This window comes from Cygnus olor, chromosome 3 (assembly GCF_009769625.2).
Source record: "Cygnus olor isolate bCygOlo1 chromosome 3, bCygOlo1.pri.v2, whole genome shotgun sequence".
In the NCBI taxonomy this organism is placed as follows: Eukaryota; Metazoa; Chordata; class Aves; order Anseriformes; family Anatidae; genus Cygnus; species Cygnus olor.
In genome coordinates this window covers 48,570,560-48,585,014 of record NC_049171.1, presented here as the reverse complement: position 1 = coordinate 48,585,014, position 14,455 = coordinate 48,570,560, and the positions used below count along the sequence as shown (strand labels likewise).

The following is a 14,455-nucleotide window of genomic DNA, read 5'->3' as shown; positions in this document are numbered from 1 at the left end:
CAGCTCTCCAATCTGTCCAGATCTCTCTGCAAGGCCTTTCCACCCTCAGCCGAGTCTACAACTCCTCCAAGTTTGGTGTCGTCAGCAAATTTGCTCAAAACACCTTCTAGTCCTACATCCAAATCGTTTATAAAAACATTGAAGAGGACTGGCCCTAAAATGGAGCCTTGAGGGACCCCACTAGTGACCATCCGCCAGCCTGACGTGGCCCCATTTACCACAACCCTTTGAGCCCTGACCGTCAGCCAATTGCTCACCCATCGGATGATGTTTTTGTTTAGCTGTATGCTGGACACTTTGTCCAGTAGGATCCTATGGGAAACTGTGTCAAAAGCTTTGCTGAAGTCCAAAAAGATCACATCAGCTGGTTTCCCTTGATCGACTGGATGGGTGATCTTACCATAAAAGGAAATCAAATTTGCTGGGCAGGACCTACCCCTCATGAATCCATGTTGGCTGGGACCAATGACTGCAGTAGTCCTCTATTAGTCCTAGTAATAGAGGACTAGTAGTCCTCTAATTTCTAAATACATATATAGTCTCTAAACTCTATGAATTTTCCAGCCATCTATGTATCCTACATGTATGATGGCAATCTAAGGAAGGCACTTGTCTGTAATATCTGGAAATGTCATGGGGAAAAACAAAGCCCTATCACTGTCTTTGCACTGAATCTTGGAAACAGGACAAAGCTCCACTCAGCATGTGAGGGGACCCTGTGAAACCCTTCATGTGTTTTGCAGGAGACTACTAATTTTCAGAGTTTTGTGGTTTGGTGGATATTTCTGTTATTTTTTCCAGTTACAGTGTTTTGTTTTTACCTACAGCTTTCCAACCAGAGCTGCCTTGTCTCTCTTGCCAGAGCTGGCTTTGTAACACCACTAATGACAACGGGATAGATGGGGAGGCAAGCATGGGCTTTCTCCCAAGCAACATTGATGTAAAACACTGCCTAGAGAGATCACCATGGAAAAACACTGCTTTCATTTTATGTATTCCAAACAATATGGAACAGAACTGGACATAAACCTTATTTACTGTTCCACCACGGTTAGCAAAGCCCATTGTAACAGGTTCATCTCTTATTTCCAGTACATTACCCTGCATGAAAAGACCATGCAGCAGGAAATACTTAACTTTATGTACCTCACTGGAGACGGAACTCCCCAAGTAATGCCAAAATGCCCACATCAGCACAGCTTTCCAGAAAGCTGGCACCACCTAGTTCTCCGCTGTCTCCTCTTTAAGCAGCTCTTAACTCAGGGTGAATGTGCTGGCATGAATTTAACATCCAGCCCTGAATTTTTCTCTCTTACAGTGCTCGCAGCATGGCTCGAAACTACAATTTGTTCCTGTAAAGTAGTTTAGCAAACACTTATGCAAATAGTTAGCTACCATTCATTGTCTCTATGTTCTACTTGTCCCCAGTACCCAATACTTTAGGCTGCTCTTTAGATAAGAAAGAATCCTTTCATCTGCCCTAAATGAACAAGAGAGCTCTGCTGTTTGATACAGTCTGGCGTTCTGGCAATGACAAATCTGCAATATGGGAAAACAACACATGTAAAAATAGGTTGTTGCACAAAACAGAAATTTTTTTGAAAATCTGACCCAATATTTACACAGATTTTATGATATGACTGATGGTATCTCACAGTATACAATGGCAGCTCCACAATATGCTGCAAGAAACCACCAGAAGGCACTCCACCAAACGCAGCACAAGGTGTTCTGGGTGAGCCTCCCATAATGCCAGGCTGCTTCTGCTGATAAAAGCCTGATGCTCTGAGGACACATTGCGTCTTTAAAAAACAGCCAAATTTGAGCGCATCCTGCCAACACTGCTATGTCTGTAGCACATGCCAGCAGAACTGCCAGGAAAACTTTCTAGTTCAAACAAGGCCACCACCAGCAGCAGCAGTGGCCGGGCACAAGGCATCAGGGCACTGGGTGAGCAACCGTCCTGGTGGATGGGGCAGGGCAGCAGCACAAGAGGCAAGGGGAAAGCCGAGCTGCCCTTCTCCTCGCCACAGCTAGGCCAACAGATGTCCTCAGAAACCTGCATGTCACCTCCTGTATGCTTGCTTTGCTGGCCTTGTTTGAGCAGAAGTTCTGCAAGCATGAAGTGTTGTCGTTCAACAGTGGATCTGCACAGGACTTTGCATTTCCAGTTATTCTGGCACTGTGCAGCACTTCTCTCTGGGCTGCGGTGCTACTGTCCAGCTTTGCTGTATTTCCTCTTCTCTACCAGAAGTTCCCTCCCAGCAGTATTGTGCAGATGCAGCAGAGCTTCCAGGAGGTCATTCTCTGCTAAATGATAACAAGAGGCCATTTTCAGTCTTACAGAAAAAATGAGATTTTCACTCTTCTCAATCAGCAACACAAATGTAGCGTTAAATGCAGCTGAGATGGATATAAGCTTCAGCTAGGGTATTATAAATGAAATATTTTCTGCAGGGTTTTGATGAAAGATCATGAACTGCAGTGACAATCATTCTGTAAAAAACATACTGACGGGGGAAAAAAGGAATATCAATGATAATTATTAAAAGATTTTCTTTGATTTTGCTGACACCAAGCTCTCCAAGTGCAAAAAGATGTAAAGTAGGGAAGGGTGAACAAGGCCACGAATCTCGACTCAGTGTTTATTGCAGGAAGAATGATATGACCATCCAAAGTGGAGAAATGAGGAAATTTGATCTTTGAAACCCACAAAGGAAAGAAGTTCACAGAGAATGTGATCTTTGGTGTAGGGATCATCTTCTCCAGGGAAGCTGTGCTTTTCTGGAATAGTATGAAAGTGGAAAGAAATTAAATATGACTGGCTAAAGAGTAAAATTGACTACAAGGTAAAAATAAAACAATTTTTTTTAACAAACAGAGTGAAATGCTTAAAAACAAATTCACCACTACACCGTAAGTACGATTCTTACACTCCAAATTTTTGTGGCTGTAAAGAGATATATACATGGAATTATAAAAATAATACTAATATTTTAAGTAACTGTTATTAAATTTTAAGTAATTGTAGGTGTGAGATTGTTCAGAATTTAGAAGACAACAGTTTAGAAAGTTTATATCCACCAAGATCTGAAATTTAATTCTTACAGAGCTGAACTGTATTTCCTACAAACATGAAATTGAAGAATTCGGTGCCCACTGTTGTGATACTGACTTTAGGGTGGTATTTTACTAAGAGGATACATCTTCAGTCCTATTTTTATTCATTGCCTTAAACTAGGAAGATGGAGTTTGTTAATGAAATTTGCTGATGACCCAAAAGCGAGAGACATCATTGATATGGAAGGGGATGGCAATATGATACAGGAAGACCTGAATAACCTTGGGAGCTAGAGTAATAGAAACAGAGTGAAATTTAATCGTGCAAATTGCAAGCTTGTGCCCTTGTGAACTAAAATAAATTTCTGTCATAAGTTGCAAGGTCATCAATTCAGAAACACGGATATGTAAGTTGTGCCTGGATATGCAAGTTAACCACTGGCTTCAAATGTTAAGGGATGTGAAAAAGGCAAATTTGATCCTTGGGTGTATTGGGCACATCGCTTGCTGTGACGCCAGTGGCCTTTCTTGGTCAACGAGTCTGCTGTTTGAAAGCTCAGGAAAAAGGCAGCATAGCACTGAGAGCCTTTTGAAAATAAAACAACTGTGTGTGTGTGTGTGTGTGTGTGTGTGTGTGTGTTTTCTCTGTTATGGTTTGTTGTGCAACAGCAATAATCTCTATTGCTTTGTAGTATACTCACAATAAATGGCTTTTTAGATTGATTACATGCCTCAACTTTGCTTTGGCTATTAATCAATCTCAGCAGCTGTTTATTGCTTTGTACATTACAAAGCAATAAAGATTATCCCTTAAAGAGCTGTTAATGCCTCATGGAAAAGTTTGAAAACCATTATTTTTAGAAATAGTACTGCTGATATATAATTTTCTGGCTTTTCTTTCCTCCTTCCGTGTTATTTTAAGAAAGCTCGTTGCTTGTGAAATGCACAACCATGTGCCTAACCATCTTTGTTGCTTTTTTGGATTCTTTTCTATTGCCTTGCTTATCTTTCCTAAATTGCTGAATATGGTGCTCCATTGCTGACAATGGTTTGTGTAATGGTCTGGGTTTTTTCTGAGTTGGCAATGGATTCTGCAGACAGGAGTAGCATCCCAGGACATCCTAGCATCCTGCTCTTCTTCAGTGATAGTTTCAGGACTCAGCTCCACTGAGAAAATGAACCAGAGGAAATCTGACAATATGTAAGACATCCCAGGTGGACACTTATATTCCATGATAAGTAGAATAAGCAAAAGGATATTCTTTGTTATTTTGGAATAAGGACAGCCAAGTGGGGAGTGGCGCTATCCTATGCACTGAAATATAATACCACCTGTAGAATTACATTGGAAAAAAAAAAAAAAAAGAAGTTTAATTTCTGGCAGTTGCTGCAGCTTAAATATTCAGAGATATTTGTGTGACCCTGTAACTCTCTTAGATGTACCCCCTTCATACTTGGACCTACTTTTGCAAAACTGTTGGCTTGCTGAGTACAACCTCTGAAGAAAGCTTGGGCTGCTCTGTTTTTTTGCAGCTGTTTTTCATCACTTCTTGTATTCTACAACAGGGCTGTGAACATATAAAGGAAGGACTGGATAAAAGAATTATTTTGCCATCTGTCCATCTGTCCTTGTCTGTATGTGTATTTGCCCAGCAAACTACAGTCTGGCCCATTGTTTCTCTCCTACTGCACAGGAGAACTGCCTTGGAGCCAATGTCAAACCACAAGCTTAGGTTCTCCAAACTTTTTTATGGTCTCCTGTCAGTGCAGCCTTCAGTCATGATGTAAGCAAAACCATTTCTAGTGGTGAGAAGCTAGGTCACATTCAATCGTTTACTTTTTCTAATGCAGATATCAACAAAATCCCAGTGTGTGCAAAATGTTTTGTAATAATTACAAAAAATTGGGCCTGCTCCTTCTTATCATATTTGCCAGTCCTAAGCCATTTGTTGATGCTGAACTTGGTTCCAATCATGTTAATGATGAATAGGTTTAAATATTAATTTAAATATGAACGTGTGTGCAACAGGCACATGATCACCAATAATAAAAATACAGAAAGTGCCTAGAAGTAAGTAGAAATGTTCTCTCATGGAATGACAGTGTAATCTAAAATATGCAAAAGTAAAGAAGAGGAAAAATAATACCTACAAAAAGGTGAAATAAACTTGATGACAGAAAGCTTATCTGATAAATAAAATGGAAACAGTGAAGAAGAGGAGGAGATAAGTATGAAGGGGTGTCTGGAATCCCTCCTCTTTTAATTTTAATTGACATATATCCTAAGGATTTTTTAAATCATCATAATGTTCTTGGAGGATACAGTTTCACATTTTGTTAGTAGGTGCATGCAGCCCATCCATCTCGTGAGTCCTTGATTTTGTGAAAGTAGTTACAGAACTGGATCCTGCAGACTGGCACACGCGAGAGGAAAGGATTCTCTCATCTACGAAGAGCTATTTTTAGTAGCTGTATCAAATGGAATGGGTAAATAAAGTTGGTAACATGACATGATAAATTTTCCTGATGAAATTCATGTGCAACATCTACAGAACTTACTGTAGACAGAGGGTATACAGTGGAAGGTTATCTTTTGAGGCATCACCTGTCATCATCCCCATGTCTGAGGAGAAGATACAGAATACAGGCAGTGCAAAAAAAAAAAAAGAAAAAAATGCTCTTAAATGATACAAACATTCCTGTTCAGCAAGGTTGAATCTAATCAGAAAAGCCAGTGTTGCCAGATACTGTGAAATGTTAATAGCCAGTGTTGCATAAACATAGCTCCACTCTAGAATTAGTATGATTTTTCAGCTACATTTAAAGACTAAACATGATGGGAGTAAGTGCAAGTTGCTAAAACCAACACTGCAATATGATCTAATTTACTTCTATTTCAGCAATATAAATACTTTAAAAGTAAATCCCTTATTTTGAAAGCTGAGGTTATGCTTCTGATGGTAAGCCCTGGCCACAGATAATGTGTTTTCATCCACGGTTCCAAGGTTGCAGCCTGGTCCAGGAAGGATGTACCTAGCAATCAGATGACACTGCCGACAAAGGTCTGCACAAACACATTTTCTTTTGCTGTACCCATGGTGGTTATGAATTTTGGATTCTTCACTGCAAAAATCAGGCAGGCCCCTTGGCATCAAGTGACTGAAACTTGCTTGCTCTACACCATTGTTTTAAAGTGATCAAGTCATGCATTAAAAGGCTTTGGCACAGATTCAAGCAATGAAAACTTGGCCAAGATGTTTAATTTCTGTAGGTACAAGAGGTCAGTCAGTAACACGACTATCATTAAGTGTACCCCAGAGTCACACTAGAAAAACGACCTTTCCAGTATGGCATATGTTTAAACATAGCAGACAGACAGGAAATAAGATAATCATACCCTCAGGGGTCTTGCAGCTGCTGACAACTTCATTCCAAAGCTGGGGTAGTTTTGCAAGGTAAGCATATTTGGCAAGATAGAGTGTAAGAAGCAGACGAAGCTGAAGGCCCAAGAAACAGCACTGCTGGGTGGGAGTGGTTTAAAAAAAAAACTGTCTTTCTTTTAGCTGTCTTCTTTCACCATGCTACTTTTTTAGATAGGTCTTTTCTGCCCTTCATCTATCCACTCAGTGCTCCTGGAGCAAGCCAGCACGAGGGGAAAACAAAAAAGTTTTGTTCAGTAGGCTCCCAAATACTTTCTAACAATCTCCTGCCGGGATACAAGCAGAATAACATAATATCAACAAATGTGAGAGCAAATAAGTGTCTCTTATTGTACAGCTGCAGCCCAGCACTACAAACGTGAGACAAAAGGTAAGTTATTGCCAAGCTAAAACCAGCCTGGCCTGTTTTATATGGTATCGTATGGTGTTGGCCAATAACCCTCTTACTGCCTCATATGTTCATCTTTAGGACTGTATTTAACAACAGAGCTAGGTTGTCTCTAGGGCTGGAGTAACTTTTTGCGAGTGTGTTATACAACATCTCACATTAGGAAGACCTGCCCATGGCTGACTCCAGGGTGTTTTCAGTTTGCAAGTACTAGATAAGCCAAACAAATTAAGTTGAACCAGAGAGAACAGGTTCAAAATGAAAAACAATGATGTTTTGGTAACTTAAAGAAAAATTTCTAATCTAAGATTCGTAGAAGACAGTTGTTGGAAACTTCTCAAATAGTGAGGTTTTGCCTTATGTCCAGGGATATAAAAGGAAAGACATTTATGGAGAACTGGTCCACTCACTTCTGAAACAGCTGTGGCCTTCCCTTGAAAATTTGTCTCCTGGCCAGCTAATCAAATGGGAATTTTGGAGCCATCAAGTTCAATAGAGAAGTTCTCTCTTCATACCCTGGCAGCAATGTCAAATGCTAATAAGAAAATACTTGTTCTAGTCCCAGGAAGTTCTGTGGGGACCCTGATCCCTGAACAAGGTACAAATTCACTGTGTTAGGGACATGTGTTTCCAAGAAAGGGATGCACTGCAAATTTTAACTGCAAATTAAACATGGAATCTAGCTACAACATTGTTTTTCCCTGTGATGAAATAAGAACTCCGTATGTAGCAATCATGCTCTAAAATTTTAAACACTGAGAAAAAAGTTGTTGCGTAATTACATGCCAGATACAAGAATGCACAGGAATTAATAGAAACCCCAAACCCTTATCTTAGCAGAGCGTTATTTAAAAACAAACAAACAAACAATAATATAAAAAAAAGTTTTACGTGCTTTAAATTATTTTTATAAGTCAGTCCAGTGGTGAAAATAAATTAACCATTTACAGACCATCATCACGTAGAATTTGTTAGGACTGATAGTAGAAGACAGAAAGGGATTCTGTGCCCCATCTCTTGAAGGCCAGAACAATAATTTAAAGTCCACAAAGGTAGGCACAGAACTGTTTTGATTCCCTATTTTGTTGGTTTCATTCTAGTTGTATGTGAGGACTGAAATCTTCCTCCAGCAAGGGCTGGCAGAGGGAGGTCCTCTGGCTTTTGGCAGACCATGCAGGCAGCAGAGCCCTTCTTCCCCACTTCATTGTGGAAGATGCCCTGATTTCTGCCCCATGCTCCCAACACCATCCCTGTGCAAAGCCCTTTCAGGATACTTAGGGCTGGAACAAGTAATGCTCACATGAAAAGACAGCCATTGCAGAAAGCTGGAGTCGAGGCAGTGTGAAAGTCTTTCTCGAAGAGTTCTGACAGTCTAATGCCTCAACCTTTCTTTCTCACTGGTGGTTCTTAACACTGCTATATGTATGCTTTTGTAGCAGCTGGAAGCTTGCTAAACTACCTCACCTTTTTGTTCCAGCATTTCACTATTAAGAACAAACACTAATCAAAACAGTATTTCAGGCCTGGGGATTGTTAATCAGCCTGCAACAAATTGTAGTCAGCAGAAACAAAACATATTTTAGATAAAATCTGGTTTCATTTTTTAAAATGAAATTAAGCACATTTAAGTCAACTGATGGGAGGTGCCAGCCATGAATCAGATCTTGATGCCCTCGCAGAAGAGAAATTCCAGGCTAGTTGAGCAGAAAATACAACGTGGTTTTTGTGGATGTACTTTGGAACAACAGGGGCAACAGGGGTCACGTTTCTGATTAGTAAAACTCTGAATGATTCAAGTGAGATAACAACCAGAAAGACCATAGCCTACAGCACTGCATGGACACTTTGTTTTGTGTTGATAAATAGCATCTTGTGTTTTACACATGCAGCAACAGCTCTTTAAATAATTGATATTTTGGAAGATTCCTGCACTCCTTTTTCTATTGTCTGTCCCAATCTTTCCCATCCTTGACATAAAAACTCATGAATTTTTCTCCCATGTCTGCATGGAGCCTAAGTACCTATGCAGTATGAAACTTCCACAGCATTTTATATTTGGTGTCTACCCTGTGGCACAAAGATTTGACTAAAGATGACCAGGCTTCAGACACAACAAAAAGGTTCCTTCCATCCCCCCCCCCTCTCTTTTTGCATTTCAAAGGAATTTCTGATATTTTTCATTTGCTGTCCCCAGGGGAATATGGCCTACCGAGCAACAATTCCATTCCAGTAGCTCATCGTAGCAGTTTCCAATAACAGCATTTCTTCTGTATTTCATATTTATACTGAAGTAAAGAATTATCTAAATGCACCATATTTTAAATAATTTCAATTATGATGCTGTCACTTTTCATAATGGATTGTAGCACAGAAAAACAATAGTCCATCGCTGTACCAATGTAAAGAAATTAGTTGTGATTGGGTGAAAAATTGAGCATTCTTTCCTATGATTTAACAAGTCAGAGACAACATTTTTTATATACAAAGCAGAATTTCACCAATAAATCAGTAAAAACAGCTTTTGGACATGTGTTCTATACTTTCATTAACATGCTTTTTTAGATTGGTTGAGTCTCTTTCTGTTTTGTAATTAACTTATCAAGGAGTAATGGTCTAATCTGAAAAAGCCGAGTGAATGACAGAAATACTATTTGTTTTAGATTGAAAATATTTCAGCATCTGCCAAGATTAGATTTCCTTAAATTACCCTTTAAAAACATTGATTTCTAATACTGTATTTCCTTTTCTAAATAAAATAGAAATATGTGTTCAGAGGAAGCTGTTTTGAGGAGACATTGCTGAGAAACAAAGCCATTCCAGTAATATTAATCCCTCTCCAATGAGCTGCCAAAAATATAGTTTCCATTTAATGCTACGAGTTTGGTGGGTAGTCGTTTTTTACTATCCACCAGACTGAGACTCTGAAATTAAATGTTCAGTAATATTTGTATAAATGAAGAACCCCCTAGCTCTATCCTTTGACATAACTAGGACGCTCTAATGTAATAATTTTATATAGATTAATTCTCCCCAAAATTAGTACCTGACAAAAACATATGGCATGGTGTTTATCAGAAGGAAGAGCTGTGGTCATGTACAGGGTTTGTTGCATTCATGGCATGTGACCAATGTCACTTGAATAATGCCCAGTAATGCCATTTGTATATTTCAGTGCTGTTATCGAGGCAATATTAAGCTAAATGTAGTATCTGAAATATCCTTTACCTGTGGTAACCTCACATTATGTGGTTATTATTAGAAGCCTCATTAAAGCCATTTATTTTACTTGGAAAGTAGAAGTTTAAATGTCTGTACTTGGGCAGACCAAAGGTCTTCATAGCTTAGTTCTCTCTTCGCCACAATGGCCAATTTGTGAGTGCTTATGAAAAGCTCATTAGACATAAAAATTGATTCTTTCCAGGGCATATCCTTTAGTCCTCAGCATTTCCAAGCAGGAGAATTCTTTCTAGACCACTGTGCAATATTCTTCAATGGACTTGTCTCCCAGATCTCTCCAATTCCTTTTTTAACCCATCACATTTTTGTTATCCTGACAGAATATGTATTCTACATTCAATTCTACATTATGGGAAAAATAACTTTCCTGTATTTTGAAGCTGCCAGATGACAATTTTGCAGACTCCCTCTCAGTTCTCCTGTTGTGCAAAGCTGTACATAACTGCTCCCCATCTGCCCTTCTCCATACCAGTCACCATTTTGAAAGATCTCTTTCATAGTATCCCCTCAGTTTTTCTTTCTCTAAAAGTCTTAGTCTGTTTAGTTTTCATTTACTATCTCCTTGTATGGACATCTTTGATCATTCTTCTTGCTCTTCTTGTAAACTAAAGAGTGACATAGCAGTGCTTTCAGTTTATTCTCAGTTTCTTTCCTGGAGGTTTGCCTTTTGACCATGACCAAGTATTTTCATCATATTTCTCAAAATGATTCTACAGACTCTTTCCTGAGTGGTACTAATATTAGTTTAGAAACCATCACTCTGCAATGAAAAGTTAGGATTTTCTAAAATTAACCTAATTGTGTCAGATCTTTTTTTTTTCCCTCATGCAGCTATTCATGGGCTCCTTCTGCAACACTTTACAGTTGGCATTTACTTTTAGTATCCTAAAGAACTTAGTATCATTAGCAAAGTTCATAACCTCATTCTTCAGCTTTTTGATTTCACTTAGTAATAAAATAATGTATCGAGTTTACACGGAAAAGCTTTGGTAGTGGGGGACTGCAGAAGTGGCCCCTGTGAGAAGAATCCAGAAACTGCCCCATAAGGGCCAGTTTGAGCCTGCTCCAAAGGGACCTGCCACTGCCCAGAGCTGAGCCAATAAGCGATGTTGTTCGCATCTCTGTGAGAGCAAATTTAAGAAAGGGAAAAAAAAAAACTGCTTCAACACAGAAGCTGGAAGAGCAAGGAGTGAGAATCAGCCCTGCAGACCCCAAGGCCAGTGCAGGAGGAGGGCAGGAGGTGCTCCAGGCACACAGCAGCAGTTCCCCTGCGGCCTGTGGAGAGGCCCCTGGTGGAGCAGGCTGTCCCCCTGCAGCCCATGGGTCCCACAAGGAGCAGATCTCCACGCTGCAGCCCGTGGAGGAGCCCCCGGTGGAGCAGGTGGATGTGGCCTGGAGGAGGCTGCGGCCCATGGAGAGCCCCCGCAGGAGCAGGCCCCAGGCCGGAGCTGCAGCTCGTGGAGAGGAGCCCACGCAGGAGCAGGGGGTCTGGGGGGAGCTGCTGCCCGTGGGGGACCCGCGCTGGAGCAGTTTGCTCCTGGGGGATGGACCCTGTGGTATGGAGCCGTGTGGGAGCAGTTCTTGGAGAGCTGCTGCCTCTGGGCAGCCCCCGCAGGCTCAGTTTGGGAAGGACGGCATCCCGTGGGAGGGACCCCACGTGGAGCAGGGGCAGAGTGACCGTGAAGGAGCAGTGGAGATGAAGTGTCAGGGACTGACCGCAGATGCCATTCCCTTGTGCCACTCAAGGAGAGGACGTGGGAGAGGGTGGATGGGGGGAAAGTGATTTTAGTTTTTGTTGGTGGTGGTGGTGGTTGGTTGGTTGGTTGTTTCTCACTGCTCTAGCTTGTTAGTAATGGGTAATAAATTTTATTAATCTCCCTATGCTGAGTTTGTTTTGCCCATGACAATAATTGGTGAGTAATCTCCCTGTTCTTATCTCAACCCTTGAGCCCTTTTCACCGTGTTTTCTCCCCCCTTTTCGTTCGAGGAGAGGGAGTGAGAGAATGGCTGTGGTAGCAATTAGCTGCCCAGCAAGGTAAAACCACCACAAATAACAGCATGGATCCCCAGTAGAATTGTAACAAATCTCTGTTGTGAAAAAAATGTTATTTTTATCCACTGCTGCACAGCTTTTAAACAGTTACTGACCCACAGAAGATTTTGTCCCTTACCTCATCATGATGTCTCTTACCATCATGAACTCAATTTCTTATAAGCCTTTACTCAAGGACCAGAGCAAAAGTGTTTTGGAAATCAAAGTGGATCACTCTTAGCTCCTTGTTCACCTTTCTACACTCATCATAAACAACTCTAATAGATTTCAGAAGTACAACTTCCCTCTGAAAAAGCCATATTGACTTGTCTTATTATATCCACTTACTGTATACACTAGTTCTAGTTTTGGTAACAGTTTTACTTTATCTTCTTGGTACAGAAATCAGAGATACTGGCTTATGCTTATCAAATTCATGGCAGAGCCTTAAAACAATCCCAAACTATCCACTTTCCATTCTTCTGTTACTTAGGCCACTTCAACAAGGCCTAAAAACATTACAAAGAAGGCAGCACTCGTATTTTAGCTGGAAGTCGAAGAGTAGATACTGTCAAGTCTTGGCAGTTTGCACAATTTGTTTCTATCAGCCTGTTTTAATACCCTTTCAGTGAGAGATTTCACCAGCTTAAGCCATCTGCATTGCTGCTGAAGAGACAGACAACCTTACCTCCTGCCCCACTCACAGTCTTTTCATTGTTTTGTGTTGGAACTGACTCCCATGGGGTTGTGCAGTCAGGAAAGGGACACGATTAAGCTGGAAAAACAAAACAAAACAAAACAAACAACTCACAACCCATTCCCTTTCCGAAAGCAGCTGTTTTTGCCAAATCAGGCAGCTGATACAGGTGAGCGTGTAACTGTAGGACGACTGGTGCTGCTGGCAGGAGTGGGGCACAAGGGAAGGATGCAGCAAAATGGATTGAGGTCACCCTAGGCTGATTGTGAAACTGCATCCTGATACTTCAGCTGGAGGCAGTTTGCTGTCATTACAGTTTTACTCATTTACGTGCATTAGGAACTTCCACAGAAATCCACACCAGCGGAAGATGTAGTGGTACTGCTGAGAAAGGAGATTGATGGTCTCCAAGAGTGCTGGAAGCCCCTCTGGCTAGCAACACCGTGTACAAAAAATGATCCCCTTTGCTGTCACAGGTACAAAAGAAATATATTTAGCCAAGAGTTGAGAAAAGTGGGAACTCTGTCCATTCAACTACCCATTCAAACAGGATCAGATAAAACATGTTTTTTTCTCTGCATCTTATTGAATTCTTTAAGTAGAAATTAAATCCACCTTCGCAAAGCTTTCAGGGCTTGTATGAATACTGTGAACAGGTATTCAAACAAAAGTCTCATTCTACTTTTTTAACATTCCTGTAATTTCAGTTATAAAAAGATACACTACTTTATCCACCTGTCTACATATGGGTTGTGCATTTTGTTCATTGGCCTAGGATTATCTGTAAATAGCAGTTCACCTCACATTGGCTCTTCTTATAGGCATGTATATATAAACCTGTCCTTTTTAATACACGTGGGCGTACATGTATACTTAATTATGTACATAGAACTGTGAGGGATTCTTGCAGAAAGGGAACACTGAGTATATTAACAAAGCTTATTTGATTGGGAATAGTGAGAAAACACAAGAATAAAAGACCTCTGGCAAAACAAAACCTTACACAGGTGGGATGTAGCATACATCATCCAGATGACAGAGTGTTGCAGATTGACTTAAATACACAGTACTACCCACTCAGGCCTTAATGAAGCCTCAAATTGTTCTCCGGACTGTGCTCTTTCGTCGCCTAATAGGGACATTAATAAAGCCAGACCCCTGATGCAGCACAGCTAGAACTTGGGCTGTGACTTGTGGGCTTGCAGGATACTAGAAAGCTATAGTTGAGTAGAAAGAAGGTTGATGAGAAAGTTTGTCTTTGTCATCAGATCCACTGCTAATAACAGTCCTAATTCAGGAAAGCACTAAACAGAGTGGGACTTGGTCACAAGTAAACATTTAATATCTGTATCCTGCCTTGTTATTCCCATGGTAAATTCAGAGATCTGCATTACGATTTTTGTCCCTAGTGCAGGAAGAACAGTGTTCCTGAGCTAGGGGAACAAAGGACAAACATTTCTCAAACTCCAGATTCCCATCAGGTCTGGGATTTTCAAGTAATTTATAGGAAGGTCATACAATCTACTTTCCTAGCTTTGATGATGCTCTTTCATCTTCAAATAATTGTTAAATTTGTTTTAATTGTAAAAAGCTATTCAACA

At 40.5% G+C, this 14,455-nt stretch overlaps 1 long non-coding RNA gene across 1 annotated transcript in view; it reads right to left on the bottom strand.

Annotated features, from left to right (window-relative positions):
* Positions 1-1,527: 1,527 nt before the first annotated feature.
* LOC121068562 overlaps positions 1,528-14,455 on the bottom strand; it is a 29,993-nt gene continuing 17,065 nt past the window's right edge. Inside the window, exons 2-3 of the long non-coding RNA XR_005818961.1 lie at positions 12,846-12,932; positions 1,528-2,310 (exon numbers count right to left, since the gene is read on the bottom strand). This is a non-coding gene — a long non-coding RNA (uncharacterized LOC121068562). The remainder of the gene's footprint in view (positions 2,311-12,845; positions 12,933-14,455) is intronic.